At 51.1% G+C, this 20540-nt stretch overlaps 1 protein-coding gene across 1 annotated transcript in view; it reads right to left on the reverse strand.

Annotated features, from left to right (window-relative positions):
• SCNN1B (sodium channel epithelial 1 subunit beta) overlaps nt 1-13439 on the reverse strand; it is a 53727-nt gene extending 40288 nt beyond the window's left edge. Inside the window, exon 1 of the mRNA XM_036279332.1 lies at nt 13283-13439. The gene's annotated coding sequence lies outside the window, so the exon portion shown is untranslated. The remainder of the gene's footprint in view (nt 1-13282) is intronic.
• Between the last annotated feature and the right edge of the window lie 7101 nt (nt 13440-20540).

The raw sequence follows: 20540 nt of genomic DNA on the forward strand, positions 1-20540 counted from the left end.
ATCGGCCGCCTTGGGCACGGCCTCACGGGGGGCCAACCCGCACCCTGGGCCTGTGCCCTGCCTAGGAATTGAACCTGTGCCTCTTGGTGCCGATGCCCAACCACTGAGCCACACCGGCCAGGGCTGAGCATCAAGCTTTAACTAAGTTGCTGGTCATTCGAACACGCAGCAGAGTTCGGGAACCACGTGCTCAGCAGGTCAGCTGACTTTTTGGTGACGGCCCGAGGGTAAGAGTGTCGACATTGTGGACCACGCGTCGCCACCGGAGTCCACGAGCTGCCACCGGGGTAGGAACTGGCGGAGCGGGGTTGCGTTTCCGGGGCACTTTGTGTAGGAACACTGGATTTTGAACTTCATGTCATTTACATGTGGCATAGAATATTATTCTTCCCTTGTACTTTACCAAGCACGGAAAACCATTCTCAGCTCACAGGCTGCACAGAGATGGGTGGTGGGCTGAACCTGGCCTTGGGCTGTAGGCTGCTGACCTTGGGCCTAGACGAGCGAATTGAGGGCATGGCGGCTGGACTCCAGTCTTTTCCTTCCGGCATTTGTACGCAGTCTCCCCACACAACCCCCGGAACCTGAGCAGCGCCTGACTGTAAAAAAGTGATGTTGACAAGTCCCGATCAAGTACTGGCTTGATCTGGCTCTGGGCCAGGCTTCAGGTGTGGCCCCAATCCTTCGTCGCCTTGGTGAGATTTCAGGGAGCTGCCTTCCTAAGGGCCACTCTGAGCCCCTCCACAGCCGGTGATGTCGTTGACACTGCACGTGCAGTGACCGTGGAACTACTTGGCAGACACTGTGCTTTCCCTGCAACATTGTTTCCTCCTCACGGTGACTCCACCAGAGGACTGGGATGCACCTTGTGCATTATCATGCACCCACTTCTTAGATGAGGAAGCTGAGGCACAGGGAGGTCAGCTATGTGCCCAAAGTCACACGGTGAGAGCAGTCGAGCAGACTTGAACCCACGTCTGTGCTCCAGGGCCGGCTCTTATAACCACTTTGCATACTGTCTCTCAATCTATGTCAAGGACAATCCGGCATCCATCCCTATCACTGGCCACTGCAACGGCACAACCTTCTCAAGGACAAGCCTTGGGCCACAAGGTTCTCTGTGTCTTGACCGGCATCCAGACACTGCTCTCTCTGCCTTGAACTGTGGCCAGACCTGGGCACCAGGGGGAGGAGGCTCGCTGGGCTGCCCGCGCGGCTGTGCAGAGTGCACTGCACCCCCCGGGACCACTCACCGGGGAGTCTGCGTGAACGACGGCCTGGGTCTGTGGAGCACACGACTCACACCGCTGTTCCCGGCAACCCTGGGGACCGGAGGTGAGATGCTCAGGGCTGCCTGGTAGGATTGCCTTTGAGTGCCCACCATTACTGCTGTTCAGAAACATATCAGCAAAATGGGGAAGAGCTCAGAAGGAAATGGCACCATGGATGGTGGGGTCTGGGCCGGCAGCTGTGGAGAACTTTGGGTCTGGAGCAGGGAGTGGCTGGCTCTTGCTGAACCTCCTCCAGCGTGGACAAGGACACTGGTCTCTGCTCTCTCCCAGACTGCACAGGTCACAGCTCCAGCTCTGCATTCTCAGCCCTGTTCTGGGCGAGAGCTGCCCTCCTCAACCCTCCACAGCCTGCTTCTTAGGAAGAAAGAAGGGCCCTTGAGCAGTCTCTGTAGTCGGTGCCAAGATGCTCTGTGCTGGCTCTCAGGGCTGTTCTCACTCTGGCTGGGCAGCACCTGCTCCTCAACACTCAGAGCTGCTGGGAGCTCCCACCCAAATGCCCCAGCTCTCCCCTTACTGCGCTTCCCTTGCCGGTGTTCTCTGTGTTTGTTTTGCTTTTATGATTTAAGCCAGGCCCAGAGCTTGACATGCACCAGCTCATGGGACCCTCGTCAGAACCCTATGAGGCAGGAACGGTGATCAGCTCCTTTATAGACAAAGACTGAGGTTCAGAGAGGTTAGGTCACCTGCCTGAGGTCACACAGCTAGAAAGTGTCAGAACTAAGGATCAAATTTGGGTCTTTCAGATTTTGGAGCCCAAACTCTTAATTTTTCTAGAGGATGGATGTGTCATGTCTTCCAGGTCTGTTTTCCCATCTTCAGGTTGGATCTTGAGTCTGGGAAGTCAGGTGGGTGTCCATGATATTGCTGCTGGTGATGATGGAGATGCAGTGATGATGGTGGTGATGGTGGGGATGGCAGTGATGATGGTGGTGGTGATAACAATGGTGCCGATCACGCCCGTACTTGATAGGGGTGTTGTGCAGATTAAATGAGATAACTCATTGCTCTCCGTGCCTGTTCTATAGGCCGTGCTCTTTTCCTGTTGGCTCAGCTGGGCTCCCTGCGCCTAGACCTCCAGAGTGGGTTTCACTGCGGTGGAGTTTTTAAATAAACCTTCTCTTCAAACACGAGGTGAAGGGTGTGAACCAGAGACAGGGAAGGGGTGATGATTTCTCCCTCTACCCTCCTGCTTTCTGAGTCTCCATTTCCTGCCAGCCTCCGAAACCAGCTCGCTGTCTGGGCCTCGGGCCCAGGCTCTGTGGATGGCCGTCGCCCCAGCCGCCAGAGAGATCTGGAGACTGATTTGGAGAATCTGGGGTCTAGGGAGGTGAGGGGCTGCTGCCCACAGCCACATGCAAGGGGGCTCTGGCCTGGCCTCGCACTGGGGCAAGTAGGACTGTCACCCACACAGTGACGGAGGGCAAGCCCGAGGGGGTGAGCCTCTGAGGCCTCGCGCGTGGCCGCAAGTGAAGCGAGAGCCCGGTCTGGAGTGAAACCTTCACTCCTCACGGTCTCTTCAGACGACGCCTGGCAACGAGGTGGGGAGCAGGTGGGCTCTGGCCAGACCGCTTGGTCGGAATCCCAGCCCCACAGAAATCCTAGCTCTGTGTGACCTTGGCAAGTGACTTAACCTCTCTGAGCCCGTTTTCTCATCTGCGAAGTAGAGACGACTGTACCAGCTGTCCCACTGGACTGTTGGAGGGACACGAGATCACACAGTGAGAGAGCTGTTTCTCTGTGTCAACTGGGGAGAATATTTGTACCCAACCTTTATTATTATTATTACGGTAGAGGAGAAAGTCACATGGGCCCCATCAGCACTACTGGATGAACTGTATCAGGAGCTGAAAGAGAAACCCAGGCGCCCATCGCTGTGTGTGCACAAACAGAACAGTGCGCAGTGGCCACACCTCCTTGAAGAGACGAGATGTGGCAGGGAGGGGTCTCCAGGTCGGGGGCTAGCCACCCAGACCCTAAGATTCAACAGGGACACAGCTTGCCCATCGTAGGCCGGCGCCATGGGTGGGCCCCTGTGGGAGTTCAGGAGTCGGAACGGGGATGGAGTGTGGGTGTCAGGGTGCCGAGCAGCCCCCCGGGGGCTGAGAGTGTGGCTTGCTCACCACTGTGTCTCCAGCACCCAGCCGGTGGCTGGCTCTCACCCATCCACTCATCACTCATTCATTCAACACTCATTCGGCGTTACCGGGAGCTGGGCTGCTGAGCGAAGCGGTGAACTCGAGGAGTTCAAGTTCCCGGGAACCGACGTGGCAGCGTTCGGGAAACGCCCCTGAACAATCCCTCGTTCTGGGAAGTGGCTCCTTACCAGCCCCCAGGTTGTGCTTCCACGCTTAGCGCACGTCCTCCCCTGGCCAGGGTGTCACCTGTCCCCTGCTGTCGGGGTCGGAAAGGTTCCTGCCCCAACAGCCAGCAAGGTGCAGACCAGTCCGCGGTCCACTTGACTGACCATCACCCCTCCCCAGACACACACACCCAGGCCCTGATTGTGATCTTTCAACTTTCCCTGAATTCTACAGACAGGGGTGTTTTTGTCTCTCCAGCTCCAGGCCTCTCTTCCCGCGACCCCACCCTGTCCTTTCTCCAAGCCCGGCAAGAAAACGTGCAGCATTTCTGGAGTTGACCAGAGCCCGAGGAGGATGGGGCAGGGACCGGTCGGTGACCTGCCAGCCCCTGAGCTCAGGGGCTGTGCACCGAGTTGCTGACACCTCGCCAGGCGCCTCAGGGGAATGCTCTCATTGTCCCCAGCGCACAGGCGCGGTTGGGGCTCAGAGCTCCGGCGTCTTGCACATTCACACGGAGCTGAGCTCCAACTCCACCTGTCAGACTTCCAGACTCTTAACTGTTACCACAAACAGCCTGTCCAACAAAACTATGAAATCTGGGGGATTAAAACCCCTAAACCTTGGCAGTAATGCTTTGAGGACCAGAACTGTCTCCCCAGGGGCCTCCTGGCCCAGTAAATGACCCCTCCTTCATTTAGGGAGCACCGGCCCTGTGCCAGGCACACTTCTGTATTTCTTACCTCCCCCCATGTCTAGAACAGTCCTTCAAAGGCACCTTCAGCTCCACAGCCAAAGACCCCGAAGGTTCTCTGTGGCCTTTCTCACTGACCAGACTCCCTAAAGCCTCCATCCAAATTCTTTCCACTCCTGTGCAAACGGCTGAGAAAGGTGATCCCTCCTACGTTGGGGGTGGTGCCTTTCAACCATGAAAATCAACAAACTTCCCAAACATACACAGGGGGGAGATCCACATTGGAATTTCAGGAATCAACTTGGGGTGGGAGGAGCTTGTTTTGGGACGTTGCAGCCCAGCCCCTGCTTAAGGCACTCACCAGACCAGATGCTCCTAAAGGGGGTGCATCTGACTTTCTGGATCTTAGCCCTTTTTCTAGACCTTGGCTCTGGAGTGAGCTCCCTGAACGTCAGGAGCAAGCAAGGCTGCCTGAATGTCCCAGAGGTCTGCAAGCCTCCCGGAGGTCTGCAAGCCAGTGGCCCCTGATGCTCCAGCCTCCAAATCCTCAGAGAGGCACAGGGGAGGGGGAGAAAGAGGGGGCTGAAATCATGTTCTACTGTTCTGTGTGGCCCCTTGGGCAAGTCCATGAACCACGCAGAGTGTCAGTTTCTTACTGCCCCCCATCAACTGGGCACCCCTTACCTTGCTTCAGCCTCCCCAAACTACCCTCCACCAAACCTACTTAGGTTCATCTGGGCCCCATGACTATGTTTTGGTTAGAACACTGTTTTCTTATTGTAAAAAAGAAATCCCTTTTTAAAAAACAAAATTACTAAGACTTTCTGGCTCACTTCAAGTTCAGTTAACAAACATTTATTTAGGACTTACTGTGGGCCAGGCACTGTTCTAGGCACTTGACACGTTTTATGACACCCCTAATGAGGTTAGAATTTGTATCACCTTGAGTTTGCAGATGAAAAAAACAGCAGCACAGAGACGTTAAGTAATTGCCTGAGGTCGCACAGCTAATAAGTGACAGAGCCAGGATTCAATCACTCTGTAGGTTAGCAGGCCCCAGGTGAGGAATTGTTGCACCTTTTGTGTATTCCCAATAGCCAAGAAAATTTTGTCTGACACTACATTTTGTAATTTACATTATGGAAACATAATTTTTAATTTTGCAAATACAAAGTGATATAAAAAATAGGTGATGCTTTTACAAACTCCCTAGACATCTGCCCCTCCTAAGTCTGCTGGTCTTAATATCTGGTCCAGTGGCTATTCTCGCCTCCCTGCTGTCCGCACCCGGACCTCCCCGACGAGTCGCAGATGCAGAGCGTGGGCTTTGCGTGGACAAAGTTACGAAGCCTTGCAGGATGCCTGGGAGCCAGGCACGCGCAGCTCCATCTGCAGGGGCTGAGGCCTAGAGAAGTACATGCACTTCATCCAAAGCACACACAGCGGGCAAGTGGCGGAACCAAGGACGGAACCCGAATAATCAATCTGATGTCAACGCTCCTCCTTTTTCTCTTGGTCGTTCCTAAATGTTTTCCTTGTGGTAAAATATACAACATAAAATTTACCACTCAAACCATTTTTTTAAAAAATCCTCACCCGAGGATATTTTTCTATTTATCTTCAGGTAGAGTGGAAGGGAGGGAGGGAGGAGGGGGAGAGAGAGAGAAACATCGATGTGAGAGAGACACATCGATCAGTTGCCTCCACCTGACCCCGAACAGGGCTGGGGACAAACCACAACCGAGGTCCGCACCCTTGACCGGAATCAAACCCACAACACTTCAGACTGAGGGCTGACGCTCTAACCGCTGAACCAAACTGGCCAGGGTTCAAACCATTTTAAGTGTACTTTTCAGTGGTATTAAGTATATTTACACTGTTGTGTAACCATCACCACCATCCATCTCCAGAACTTTTTCATCACCCGAGCAGAATGAAACGCTACACCCATTACACACTAACTCCCAAGTCTCCCACCCCAGCCCCTGGTGACCTCTGTTCGACTTTCTGTCTCCTGAATTTGCCTAGTCTAGGTCCCTAATGGAACTGGAATCACACGATATTTGTCTCTTGTGATCAAAGGCTAGCCTTTTAAAAAATTAATTCATTTTTATTTACTTATTATTTATTTTTTTATCCTCACTTGAGGACACTTTTCCATTTTCTGTTCGGATAGAGTGGGAGGGAGAGTAAAGAAGAGAGAGAGAAACATCGATGTGAGAGAGACACATCAATCAGTTGCCTCCACCTGACCCCGACCAGGGCCGGGGACAAACTGCAACCAAGGTATGTGCTCTTAGTGGGAACCGAACCCGAGTCTCTCTGGACCACAGGTCGATGCTCTATTGCTAAGCCAAATCGACCAGGGCAAAAATTTAATTCATTTTTAAATTTGAAAACTTAATATATAATTTGGGTAGTGGTCAAAGGGGGAATTAGCCTTTTCTCTAAATTTATGCTTGTTATTTATTTATTTTTTAAATCCTCACCCGAGGATATTTTTCCATTTATCCTCAGACAGAGTAGGAAGGAGGGGGGAGAGAGGAAGAGAACCATCTACATGAGAGAGACACATCGACTGGCTGCCTCTTACATGGCCCCGACCAGGGCTGGGGACCAAACCACAACCAAGGCACGTGCCCCTGACCAGAATTGAACCTGCGACTCTAGTCCATGGGCTGATGCTCTAACCGCTGAGCAACCGGTCAGGGCTATGCTTGTTTTAAAAATATATACATTTTTCTTGATTTTTAGAGAGAGAGGAAAGGAGAGGGAGAAACATTAATGGGAGAGTGAAACATTGATCCGCTGCCTCCTGCACGCCCCCCCCCGGGGATCGAGCCTGAAACCTGGGCATGTGCCCTGACCGGGAATAGAACCAGTGACCTTTTGGTGCACAGGATGATGCCCAACCAACTGAGCCACACCAGCCAGGGCTGTGCTTGTTTGGAATAAGGCAAAAGAAAGTGTGTGTGGCTAGATAGAAATAATATAATGAACATATGGATGAAACACATCTAAGGAGTACCCAACTGTATGCAATGAAAAGTAACCCTCCTTCTCACTTAAGATCATTAACTTCCCTCCCTAAAGTCAACCACTATCACCAGCTTCCAGGGTGTCCTCCAGATTCTATGTGTAAATACAAATATATACATTATATATGCCTATCTAGGCCCTTTTCAAAACACGCACAGATGACGCGCAGTACATCTGGGAGATGATTTCACGTCCATTCATAAAGAACGGCTGCGTTCCTTGAAATGGCTGCATCCTAGCCTGGCCTGGCCGTTCCGACACATATGGAGCTAGCCCCTTTCGGCTGGGCGTGCAGATGGTTCTCCCGGTGTGCGTGCACACTCTGCCATCTCTGCTCTAGCACGCTGTGCCGGACGCAGGGACGTGCGCGGTCAGGAGAGGGCCGTCTCCCCGGCAGCACTGCCCAGCCGCCTGGCACTGGGGGACCAGATCCATGTGCTCGAGCATTTCTTTGTTTGGAATGTGACTGAGCGTCTTTTCATCTATTTGTATTCAGTTTGTACTTCTTCCTGTGTGACAGCCAAAACAGCCTTTACTCTTTTTTATTTCTTTTTTGGATGAGGTGGGTTGGTCACTGATTTGCAAGAGCTCTTTACCTATGAAATGAACTCTTTGTCATAAAAATGGCAAATATTGCCTTGGCTGGTGTTGCTCAGTGGTTAGTGTTCCAGCTCATGCACTGGAGGGTCACTGGGTCAATTCCCAGTCAAGGGCACATATCTGGGTTGCAGGTTTGATCCCCCCTCCCACTGGGGCACGGTCTGGGCATGGCTGGGGGCGGGGCGTGTGCCAATAGATGTGTTTCTCTCACATAGATGTTTCTGTCTCTTCCCTTCCACTCTCTAAATACCAATAGAAAAAATATCCTCAGGTGAGGATTAAAAAAATGTGGCAAATATTTTTACTCATTTGATATGCCTGGGTTTATGGGAGTTTTTGTTTGTGCAGAAAATATTAAATTTTATGTAGGCACCCTAACAACTTTGATCTTTGAGGCAAGGCCCCTGCATCTACCCACTAGGCTGCACTGCCTCCTCATTCCTGATCAGTGCTTTGAAGGGAAGGGGCTGCTTCTCGATTGGAGGTCCCCTGGCAGGATGTGACTGTCCCCCACCTGGACTTACCTCCTCTCCTTATCACCTGACCTGGGACCTGAGTCACGGGGTCTTCCCCACTGCCCAGGACTAGCAAGGACACAGCCTCGGGGGAGTTGAGGGAGAAGAGACCACCCACAAAGGCCCCCAGGCACGAAGAGCCTCTGGTAACAAGCTTTTTGTGGCGGTGATGAGTCCTGGGGGCCGGGGCCTCCTTTATCCAGACACAGCTCCTCTGAAATGAAGCCTCACCACAGGCCCACAAAGGGGGCAGAAGAGAGGCTGCAGGAGCGGGAAGGGGAGCAGCTTCTAAAGGACGAGAACCCTGGGACTCGGCGGCGCTCGGTGCTTCTCCTACCTGTGAAGGAAGGTCTGACCAGCCCCTGGAGCAGAGGCCACGTGCCTTGTCGTAGGACGCCTTCCTCCAGGCCAGTGACTCTAAAGTTTTAGTGAGCACGAGAACCACCTGGAGGGCTGGTCAGAGGACAGGTTGCTGGGCACCCCCAAGTCTCTGATTCAGGAGATCTAGGGTGAGCCTGGGAATCTGCATTTCTAACAAGCTCCGGGAGACGCTGAGGCTACTGATCCAGGGGCCACACGTTGAGACCCTCTGACCCAGGTCACCCTCCTCCCCCGCCCGAGGCTGGCAGTGGTGTGCGTTAGGCCCAGAGGCCTCATTCCAATAAAAATCACAGTAGCCTGTGCGGCTGTGGGTCTCATTCTCTCATCTACTCCTCACAACCAACCTCTGCACCAGGTTTCCCTGGTCCTGTCTCCATGTACACTGAGAGAACTGAGGTCTGAGAGGGGCCCGGGCTGTAGAATCACACAGATCCGGCCCGGACCCCAGCTCTGCCTCGGACCCACTGTGTGAGCTCTCAGCCGGGACTCACCCTCCCTGAGCCTTCCTCTAACTCGTAGCGGGTCGCAGAGCTCACTCTGAGGGGCACACACACAGGGTGGTGATCATCAGAGTACCTGCACACAGTAGGTGCCCAAGAAATGCGCGTCCCTTTTCCTGCCACAAACCCACCATGATCTCAGGGTTCCCTTCTGTCTGCACAGTCCCACCTTCCTGCCGCTCCCTTTGTAGAGGTGCCTGCCTTACTGCAAAGTACATTGGACTACTTGTCACTTCCGAGACATGCTTCACTTGGTCACACCCCCAGGCCTTTGTAAAGGTTATCTCTGTGTGGAAATGCCGTTTTCACTCTGCTACTCCGAGAAACTCCTATTCATCCTTCAAACCCCACTTTAGAAGTTCCCCCCTCTTTGTATCTTGCTTTTTTTAAATCCTCACCTGAGGATATTTTTCCATTTATTTTAAGACAGAGTGGGAGGGAGAGAGAGAGAGAGAGATAAACATCGACGTGAGAGAGATACACCAACTGATTGCCTCCCACACAACCCCGACCAGGGCCGGGGACTGAACCTCAACTGAGGTACGTGCCCTTGACCGGAATCGAACCCACCACTCTCTGGTCCATGGGCCGACGCTCCAACTGCTGAGCCAAACTGGCCAGGGCTGTATCTTTCCTTAAAATGTTGTCCTCTTTCTTTCCTGGGGCAGAAAAAATATCTAGGATTGCAGCCTCTGGTTTGAAGGAGCTCCAAGTGTTACTTTCCCTCTCTCCCTCCTTTCTTCCTTTACTTGTGTTTCCACAGCATTTTATATGGAGTACAAATTACCAGGCAGCTAACACTACCATCATCAGCATCAGCGTCCACACTTAGATAGTGTTGACCATGCACCAGGACTGCTCTGAGAGGTTTAGGTTGTTAACTCATTTAACGCCTTTGAGATATGCTCCTCATTACCCATGTTTTACATACAAGGAACTCATGTCACGAAAATGCTAAGTAATTTACCTTAGACCTTACAGCTCACCTGTATCAGAGCTGGGATGGAGAACCTGGCAGTGGTGTCTCTGTGTTCACTTGTACTTTGCACTGTTCTTTAAGAATGAGGGATGGGCCAGGTGGGGCTGGGGGCACCCTGGAGGGTGACTGTCCCATCCAAGGGGGGATCCACCTATTGGGCCCAGAGTTGTCAACTTCTCCGATCCTCTTTTCTCAGGAAGATTCAGACATACAGTTTTATGTGACATCTCCCACTTTTTCAAATCTTGGGAGTAAGCTGAAGTTTTTAAAAGGAGCATAGGCCTCATAAAAGATGCCCCCAGGTCTCCTTTGCGACTTGTGCTATTTCCTGCACCTCAAAGGTGGGACCTCGCTGATGGTTTCTGCAGCCTCGCTCGGGGCTGGACAGATAGCTGGCCCTCTGTGGGCGCCCTGGTGCTTGGACGACATGGAGAGCTGAGCCTGGCTCTCAGCAAGCAAAACCTCACCCTCAGTCCCACTGAGCTCCGGCTTGTCTGCCCGCACTTGGGGTCGGGACGAGGTCCCAAATGGTGGCTCTGAGCATCAGCCCGACCCCGGGGCCTGGGTCTGTCCTGTCCAGGACAAGATTCTCTGCTCACGGAGTGCGGGCGTGCTGTTCATTATCCCTCGTCCCTCGGACCCACTCAGCAGTTTTGGAGGTTGCCATTGTCATCACCCCCGTGTTACCGAGAAAACTGTGGCCTAGGTGGGGGAAGGGAATTTCGCAGAGCTGGGACTGTGATCCAAACATCTCTGATTCCAGCTTTTCTCCAACTGCCTGCTATCGGGCAACCGGCAAATGTTTGATGGTCCTGGCACATGTTCCAGGGCAACAGGCTCCCTGGCACAGTCGAGACCTGGTATGTCTGTGGTACACCCATAGGACCTGGGCACGCTGGCCTGTTGGCCATGGTTCCTAACTCCTGTCTCCCCTTGGAGGGTGGGGGTAACATGGGGAACATCTAGAGAAAAGCCCTAGCAACAACCCTATGGAACTCTGCCCACTGGGGCCTGTGGCCTGGCTGTCTCCGGCCTTTGGGCTCCGCAGGGACAACGGCTAGAGGGGCTCTTGTGTTTGTCCTTGTCCACAGCCAGACAGGTGTGCATACGTGCACCTGTGCATGTGTGTGTGTATAGTGCACACATGTACGAACACGTGCACATGTATGTGTATAGGCCAGGTGCACATGTGAGCATGCATGTGTGCATACATGTGTGTGTGCGATTGAGATGAGGAGACTGTGTCCCCCAAATTCACATCTTGTGAAGTTAGTTTAGGGCAAAGGACTCTTACTCAACCCAGAGACACCAACTTACACAGAGGCCAGTCCCTCCATTTATGCCCTAAACGCCCGTCAGGAGGCACAACGGTGGAAACTGCGCAGCCGTTGAAGTAAATGAGCTTGATCGACACGCAGCAACATGGATAGCTCTCGGAAATGACCGGTGGGGGAGGGGAGGCCAGGTTGCCAATGATACGGGTGGATGTGCCATCACTATCACACGGCTGCCCACACATCACTATGCGGTTCACACATCTTCTGTGGATGTGGGAAAGGTCTAGAAGGAACACTCCCTTTGGGGACAGGGAGGGCAGGGGTTGGAAGGTTATGGATAAAGGAGGTGGATGGATCCGTGTGTCCCTCATGGAATTACTGTCAGTGGGTAGGAAGGTTGGGTCACTCTTGGATGTCACCTCCTCAGGGCCTAGGTCTGTGGGAGTCTTCACACAGTTCCCAGCCCCCCAGGTCCCCTGGTAGAGCTGGGTGGGTGCGGCTGTGTTTTGTACAGATGGGAGAAGCTGGCTACCTCCTCCCTAGGCTTCTCCACGCCTCGGTTCACCCACTGCTACAGGGGGAGGTCCGCTCCGCGCTTCCTCCTGTTCCCAACTTCTCCCCTGCCCCAGCAGGCAAAGCCATATGACATTCCCTGGCCGTGTCCCTCCGGGTGGGCAGGAAGGAGTTGGATCTGGCCTCCTTCCCAGCACTCCGGAGGGGGCACTCACAGAGGGCACCCACCTTCCCAGAGGCGGGCTCACAGGTGGGCTCTGGGGCCCACTCCCTGGTTCATATCTGGAGCTGGGGTCCCGGCGGCTTCTCCAGCCTCTGACCCTCAGGCCCCTTCCCCGGGCGCAGCGGCCAGAAGGCCACCCACGGGGCTGCCTGTGGGCGAAGTCTGCGAATTCCAGCAAGGCCTGTGCTTCGCCGGGCCCAGCGCGAAGTCAGCGCGAAGTCCGCGCTCAGGTGTCGCTGTTGTCACCCTTCTGAACGACGCGTCACCGCGCCCCTCCGCCCTTTCTGCGGCCTCAGATGCTCCTGGGACTCGCCGCGTCCCTCGGCCCACACGGCCGGGGCTCGTGCCTTCCCACAGCCCCCCAACCGGGCCTCGAGGCTGGGTGTCCCCAGTGCCTAAGCGCCCCTGGCTGAGAAACCGAGGCCGGGACAGTGGAGGGCACCGGCCAGGGCCACTCCTGCGCGCGCCAGGTCGCTGTCATACCTGCTTCTCTCGGGGCTCGCGGCGGCTCGCGGCGGCCGGGATGCGCACGCTGGCGACGGTGGCACAGTGGCTGTGGAGTTAGGGCTGGGAGCCGCCGCGACGGGGGCGGGAGGGACAGGCGCTCGGGCGGGGAAGCCCGGAGTGCCCGCGGGCGGAGCTCGGTGGCGCCCAAGGCCGGGCCACGCACCGCCCGGCTCCCCGGCCGCCTCCCTCGGCACCCCTTTCTTCCCCCCACCCCACCCCGCTCCGTCCCGCACGCTCACTTGCCCGCATGCCACACCACGCAACCCAACACCCCGCCGCGTATCCCCAGCGTCCCGCCCGCACCCCTAACGCACGCGTCCCCATTCTCCCTCCCCACAGCCGGACACCCACACGTGCCACAACTATGCACACAGACACACCTCAGCTGCGTATCCCCCAGAGAGACCACTGTCCCCCACAGTCCCCCGAGGCGCATCACACGCCACCTACAACACTCCAACCTACCTGGCAGTGCACCTGAACACACACACCTGTGCGACTGCGCGCCCGGGCTGTGCTCTGGGACAGGCGCGGGTTTCAGGGGACCAGGCTCCTGCGGCTGATTTCCCCAGAAAGGTCCTGTGTCTCACCCCGCCCCCGAGTTGGCTCACCTCTGCTTTCCCATGACCTTCTCTTTGCCTCTGCCTCAGCAACCCCTCCGAGGTCACGCCCAGATCCCTGTCATCCCGGGAAAGCCCCACCTCTGCTTTAGGAAGTCGCACCGCCTGCCCAGGGGTTGGGCTCCGCTTCCTCCCAGTGACTCCCACGCTCCCGCCTCAGCCCCCGCGTTCCTCCAGTTCACGTCCTCCCCTCTCTTCTCTTCACTAGGTCAAGGTTCCGACCGTCATTTCAGCCTCTTTCTTGCCAGTATCTGTAACACACGGATTTTCATGTCCCACGTGCCCGGCAAACCCCAAACGGCAGCTTCCCGGTCCTGCCCCGGAGAGACGGCTCATTTCACTTGCTGCTGTAACACTGACCCCAAACGCACCGGCTTAATACCCACACATTTACCACCTACGGTTCTGGAGGCCAGAAGTCTGACACCACTAACACCAAGAAGTGGTAGGAAGCACTGCTCCTTCTGGGGGCTCCAGGGGAGAACCTACCTCCGCCTCGCTGTTAGACCCTGCCTGCATTCTTTGGCCTGTGGCCCTTGCTCTATCTTAAGAGCGAGCAGTATCGGGCCAAGTCTTTCCCACATGCCATCTCTCTGCTTCTCTCTCTTCAGCCTCCCTCTTCCACTGATAAAGACCCTGTGATTGCATTTGGCTGACCCAGATAACCCAGGTCATCTCTCCATTTCTAGGTAAACTGATGACCAACCTTAATTCTACCTGCAATCTTATTTCCCCTTTGCCACATAACCTAACATGTGACAGGTCTGGGAAGTGAGGGCCTTGATGTTCGGGGGAGGGGTGTCATTTTTCTGCCTGCCACAGACACTGAGCCTGTGGGAAGCTGAGCCCTGCTGCAGAAAATCAGTTGACCAAGATTTTGACACTATAAAGGTACGAAGCTCTATAAGTAGAAAGAAGTTTATTATTGTCATTATTTTTAGTAGAGAAATAATAAAATATGAAATGGTTATTAGATGAAATACTATACAGCACTGAAGAAACATATTCCATTTATGTATGTGGATGCTCATAGACTTCAAAATTGTGAGTGAATAAAGCAAGCTATTGGGATACTAATGAGCGGAAATACTTTCATAATGCTTACTGTGTGCTGCTGTTCTAGGCACTTACATTAAAGCTCAGAGCAGCCTATGGGGTAGGTATCAGTCTTATCTCTGTTTTATCGATGAGGAAACTGGGGCACAGAGAAGTTGAGTAACTTGCCCAAGGTCACAAAACTAGGAAGCATCAGAGTCAGGATTGACCCAGGCAGTCTTACGCCAGAGCCTGTGCACTTAAATGCAGCAGATGAACCTGTACGGTGTGAATTATTTCAGGTAAAAATTTGAAGCACATAAAACAATTACATTTACTGTAAAAATTATAACTAAATATACAGGAAGGAAACCACTGAAATTCACAATAGTAGTGACCTGAGAGTTGGGAAATGGAATGGGGACCAAAAGGATTTTAACTTTAGCTGGAAGGTTTAATTAATTAATTAATTAATTAATTTGTAAAAAAGACTGAAAGCAAATATTATAAAGTGTTATCATGTAGTTATGGGTTGTGAGGCCCTGAGTGATTATTGTTTCATTATTTTTGTATATTTAAAAATTGATCTCTCTAAAAAATATTGTGGTCTCTGAACTCAGTGTTGTTGCCATATTTTTATATGCTTTCTGATTGTTTTCGCATTTCATCTATGTTTCTCTGTAGATTGTCCTAATACAGGAGTTTTCAAAGTTTTAGGTCATAGGAATCCTTGACACTGTTAAACATTGTTGAAGACCCAGAGAGTTTTTGTTTATGTGGGTTACATCTATTGATTCTTACATTAGAAATGTAAATATTAGATACTTTCCATGGTAACATAAACAAAATGCCTTTATGGGAAATATTTTCCAAATCAAAAACAATTAGTGGGAAGAATGGCACTGTTTAACATTTCTGCAGACCCCTTTAATGTCTGGCTTAATAAAAGGTAGACGGTTCTCGCATCTGCTTCTCCCCTCCGCCTGCTACGTTATTTCCTTGGAATGAACAAGGGGAATCCAGCCTTTGGAACTCTACCCCGCGTTGCTTTGGTCAACACGGGAAGAAGGCAAAAAACACCTTAGTATCATTAGGAAAGTAATTTTGACCTTGAGCTCTTCTTGAAAGGGTCTTTGGGACACACTCCCGGCCCCCCCCCCCCCGCCCCGGAGTCTGTGGGCCGTACTCTGAAAACCACTGTCCTGGTATATCCAGTTGTGACCATATAAAATTTTTGACATTACACTGGCACTGACCCGCACAAATGGCAATTTCATGGTTCCACCTGGTGCATGTTCTTTTGGAGGATTTTCCTTTCGGTTCAGGCACTGGTTTCCTGGCCAGGCCCTGTTGTGGGCATTGTTGGGGTGCATCACGTCTGGGACTGTGTTGGTGTGAGCAGCTTTGTACAAATGACATGCTCTTTGTGCTGTGATTCTGAGGTGGAGGAGCTGGAGTTCTGGGGCTGTAGAGGAACTACGGACTGATTGGTGCAGGGTGGACACATTTTAATGTACACATTTTAAGTAATTGTGGACAAGAAGAGGTGGACTTTGGCTAGGTGTTTGGAACTATGGATCATTTGGTCAAATTTAAAAAAACAACACTTTTTCTAGATGAAGACACACCGGCTGAATCATGCACAGTCGGACAAATTAGTGCCTGGGTAGATTCATGGCTGGTTTGGGGGTCTCTAAGTGCCAAAAAAAAGTTCTATTGGGTATTTCTTTTTTTGGGGTACGTGCCTCTAGCGGGAACCGAACCTGGGACTCTGGTCCACAGGCCGACGCTCCAACAGCTGAGCCAAATCAGCCAGGGCTCTATTGGGTATTTCTATACCACTGTAGAAGAAGAGTCCCCTGCTTTCTTTAATCCAGTTAGTGCAGTTCTAGGAGATGATGACATATGGAAGGGCATCCAACAGCCAAAAGGGAGCCACGCCAGCCCCGTAATCAGTGGGGTGTTAGGAGCTGCACTTTATAGCCACTATTTCAATACTACTTTGATTAAAGGTAAGGTCAATTTTCTTTTCTTTTCTTTCTATTCATAAGCAGGGGGGCACTGAACACCCATTCATTCTACTTCAGGTCACTGCACCTAATTTAGCTCTGGAGTCTCCACCCCTTCCTTACACCTGGTCCACATTTTGATTTTAGGATGTTGATTTCATTTATCACCACCCTGTTCAGGGTTGATACCACCCTGGCCTAGAAATCAGCACATTATATTCCTCTTAGGATACTGGTTCCAGGGAGGGAACGTGACCCAAGTCAGGTTAACCATAACCAGTGAAACTCTGCACAGGAAAGTTTTCTTGGGATGCCTTGTTTGAGCTCACAGGGAGTCCCACCTATGAGTTGTTTGGGTGTGGAGCTGCAGCTGGAAGAGGCTGTATGAGGATGGACCATACCCAGAAAGATGACAGAGAGAATCCAGCGCCTGGTTTCATCATTTGACCCACATCAAGCCACACCTCAAACCAGCTCTACCCCTGGACATTTCAGGTGCATGAGACTATAAGTTTCCTTTTTGCTAAGCCATCTCGGGTGGGAGTTTCTGTTGCTTGCAACCGAAAGACTCCTACCTGGTTCTGGTGAAAATTTTATACAAACTGCCACAGCCTTCTTTGGAGGAACTCAGAGGGACAGTTAATACATTGATTTATAGAATCTTGACAGTCTGAAATGCCAGGCGCCAAATTAATAAGACAAAGTACAACAAGCACAGATATGAAGTCCTCCAGTTTGGCTCAGCTGACAACTGTTGTGCTTAAGTACAGAATGGGAAGCTCTGGCTTGTGACCTGTGCCAACCCCTGAGATAGAGAACCTCATAGGAATGCAGCGCCACCTGTGGGTCTGGAGGCCCAGGGTGCTGGGTCTCTGGCTTGTTGGCAGAATCCTTATCTGGGCCCATTGATCAAAAGTTGTTCCCTGGATCCTCAGTCTCAGCCCCCCAGGCATAGCAGGGTGCTCCTGTCACAACATATCAGCTGACACCACAGTGTCCTTGCTATTTCTCTCTCCCCAATATTCCCCAGGCCCTTTCTTCTCCCTCCCTCCCCTCATTACTACAAGGAATACTATTTATCAGGCACCTGCTAACTCTCCTCCCAAATGATCTTATGAGGTACGATCTATTTTTGTTCCTATTTTACAGATAAAGAAACAGACTTGCAGATGTCAAGGAACTTGCCCAACCTGTGGCAAAGCCAGATCTTTCTGGAACCAGAGTCCATGTTCTTAAGGTTTTTGCTAACTGGCAGAGCTGTGAACTAGTCATCCTGGAGTCGGGGTGAGGAGAGGGGGAGACCTAGTTTTCAAAGGTGTTTTGTCAGATCATGTGGTGTTTTTAACAATTTTGAACCAGTGTTTCAAAATGAGGAAATAGGCCTAAAAACCAACTTCCTTATTCTCTGAAAAATAAGTAGTCATGAGGTTTGGTGACACAGGTCGTCCATTCCTGCTTGGCCTGGATCCCCTGATTCCCTGTGCCCCCTGCTCCTCGGTACCCAGTGTGGGCACACCCAGGCTGCCCCATGGGCATGGGCATGTGGGCCTCTGCTGCCAGTGCACCAGGCCACCTCAGCTGAGCTTTCCCCCGCCCGGCCAGTCTGCCACAAAACCCTCTGGCCACTGCCAAGCCTGGTAGTTTTTCTTTTGTTCCCAGAAATCCAACCACAGAGCCCAGATCACACAGGGCGTAGCCAGGCTGGCGCTCAGGGCTCACCTGGTCACTCAGGGCACATACCTTTCCAATCATATCTCCCTACTGGTCCAGGTGGGAAATTAATCAGCTCCCAGGACCTTCACCAGGGGAAGACGATCTTTGCAACTTTGCTATTGAGGTTTTCAGTTGCATCCGGGCACCCTGAGAAAGGTCAGGTTATGGCTTGGAGACTTTAAAACACTTGAACATTCTTACATTCTAGTGAGATAAGACAGACACTAAACAAATAAAATAAGGAATATTTTAGGTGGTAATAACTGCTGTGGAGGAAAAATAATTCCAGCCAAGGGAGATGGAGTAAAGGTTGAATTTTTAATAGGAAAGTCAGCCTAAAGGGAGTGAGGAAGGCAGTGGTGGAGATATCTGGAAATAGCAAGTGCAAAGGCCCTGAGGCAAGGAGAATAGCTGGCATGTTTGAGGAGCAGTAAGGAGCAAAGTGAACAAGGAAAAGAGAATAAGAGGAGGGCTCAGAAAGGTAATGGGGGTGGGGAGTTGGAGAAAAACATGGGGCAGGGTCTTGTAGGGACTTTGGTCTTGAGTTAGAGTCAGGTGAGGGCCTTGGGAGGGTTTGGGGAATGCACGTGACTGAAACGTATTTTAATTGTGATAAAATACACACAACATAAAATTTACCATTTTAACCATTTCTAAGTGTATGGTTCAGTGGCGTTAAGTACATTCACGTTGTTATTCAACCATGGCCACCATCCATCTCCAGAACTTTTACATCTCTGCAAACTGAAACTCTGTACCCATTAAACAAAGATGAACTAGTCCTCTCTCCCTCTAGCCTCTGGTAATCAATAGTCTACTTTCTGTCTCTATGAATTTGACTACTCTGGGTAACATATCAGTGGAATCATAAAATAATTGCCTTTTCGTGTCTGGCTTATTTCATGTGGCATAATGTCCTCAAGGTTCATCCATGCTGTAGCATGTGACAGAATTTTCTTCCTTTTTAAGGCTGAATAATATTCCATTGCATGTGTATGTGACACATTTTGTTTCTTCACTCATCCACTGATGGACACTGGGGTGTTTCCCTTCTGGCTCTTGTGAATAATGCTGTGATGGACAAGGGTGTGCAAATATCTGAGCCCCCACCATCGATGCTTTTGTTCTTTAAATTTTTTTCTAATTATTAATTTTAAATTAAAAAAAATATTTTTATTGTTGACAGTATTACAGATGTCCTCTATTCCCCACCCCTTGCCCCTTCCACCGAGCCCTGCCCCACCCCTTCACTACCCTGTAGTCTTGTCCATGGGCTATGCATATATGCATACAAGTTCTCTGGTTTATCCTCCGGTCACCCTCCACCCCTCTTCCCTCTGAGATCCGTCTGTCTGTTCCATGCCACCATGCCTCTGGACCTGTTTGTTTGTCAGTTTATTTTGTTCATTAGATTCTACATATAAGTGAAATCATGTGACATTTGTCTTCTCTAACTGGCTTATTTGACTTACCATAACCATCTCCAGGTCCATCCATGCTGTCACAAAAGGTAAGAGATCTTTCTTTCTTACAGCTGCATGGCATTTCATTGTGTACATGTACCACAGCTTTTATATCCATTTATCTACTGATGGACATTTGGGCTGTTTCCAGATCTTAGCTATTGCAAATAGTGCTGCTATGAACATAGGGGTGTATGTATTCTCTCTGATCGGTATTTTGGGATTCTTAAGATATGTTCCCAGAAGTGGGATTGCTGGGTCAAACGGCAGTTCCATTTTTAATTTTTTAAGGAAACACCATATTGTTTTCCATAGTGGCTGCACCAGTCTGCATTCCCACCAGCAGTGTACTAGAGTCCCCTTTTCTCCACACCCTCGCCAGCACTTGTTGATTTATTGATGATAGCCATTTTGGCAGGTGTGAGGTGATACCTCACTGTAGTTTTAATTTGAATCTCTTTGATGATTAGTGATGCTGAATATTTTTTCTTGGCCATCTGTATGTTTTCTCTGGAGAAGTGTCTATTCAGGTCTCTTGCCCATGTTTAAATTGGATTGTTTGTCTTCCTTTTGTTGAGTTGTATGAGTACTTTATATATTTTGGACATGAATCCATTATGGCAAATATGTTCTCCCATACAGTGGTTCCCTTTGCATTTTGAAGATGGTTTGTTTTGCTGTGCAGAAGCTTTTTAGTTTGATGTAGTCCCACTTGTTTATTTTTTCCTTTGTTTTTCTTGCCCTTGGAGATGTATTGGTGAAAATTCTGCTATGTGAGATGTCTGAGATTTTACTGCCTATGTTTTCTCCTAGTATTTTCATGGTTTTGCAACTTACATTAAAGCCTTTTATCCATTTTAAGTTTATTCTTGTATATGGTGTA

This window comes from Molossus molossus, unplaced genomic scaffold (assembly GCF_014108415.1).
Source record: "Molossus molossus isolate mMolMol1 unplaced genomic scaffold, mMolMol1.p scaffold_m16_p_3, whole genome shotgun sequence".
NCBI classification, from domain to species: Eukaryota; Metazoa; Chordata; class Mammalia; order Chiroptera; family Molossidae; genus Molossus; species Molossus molossus.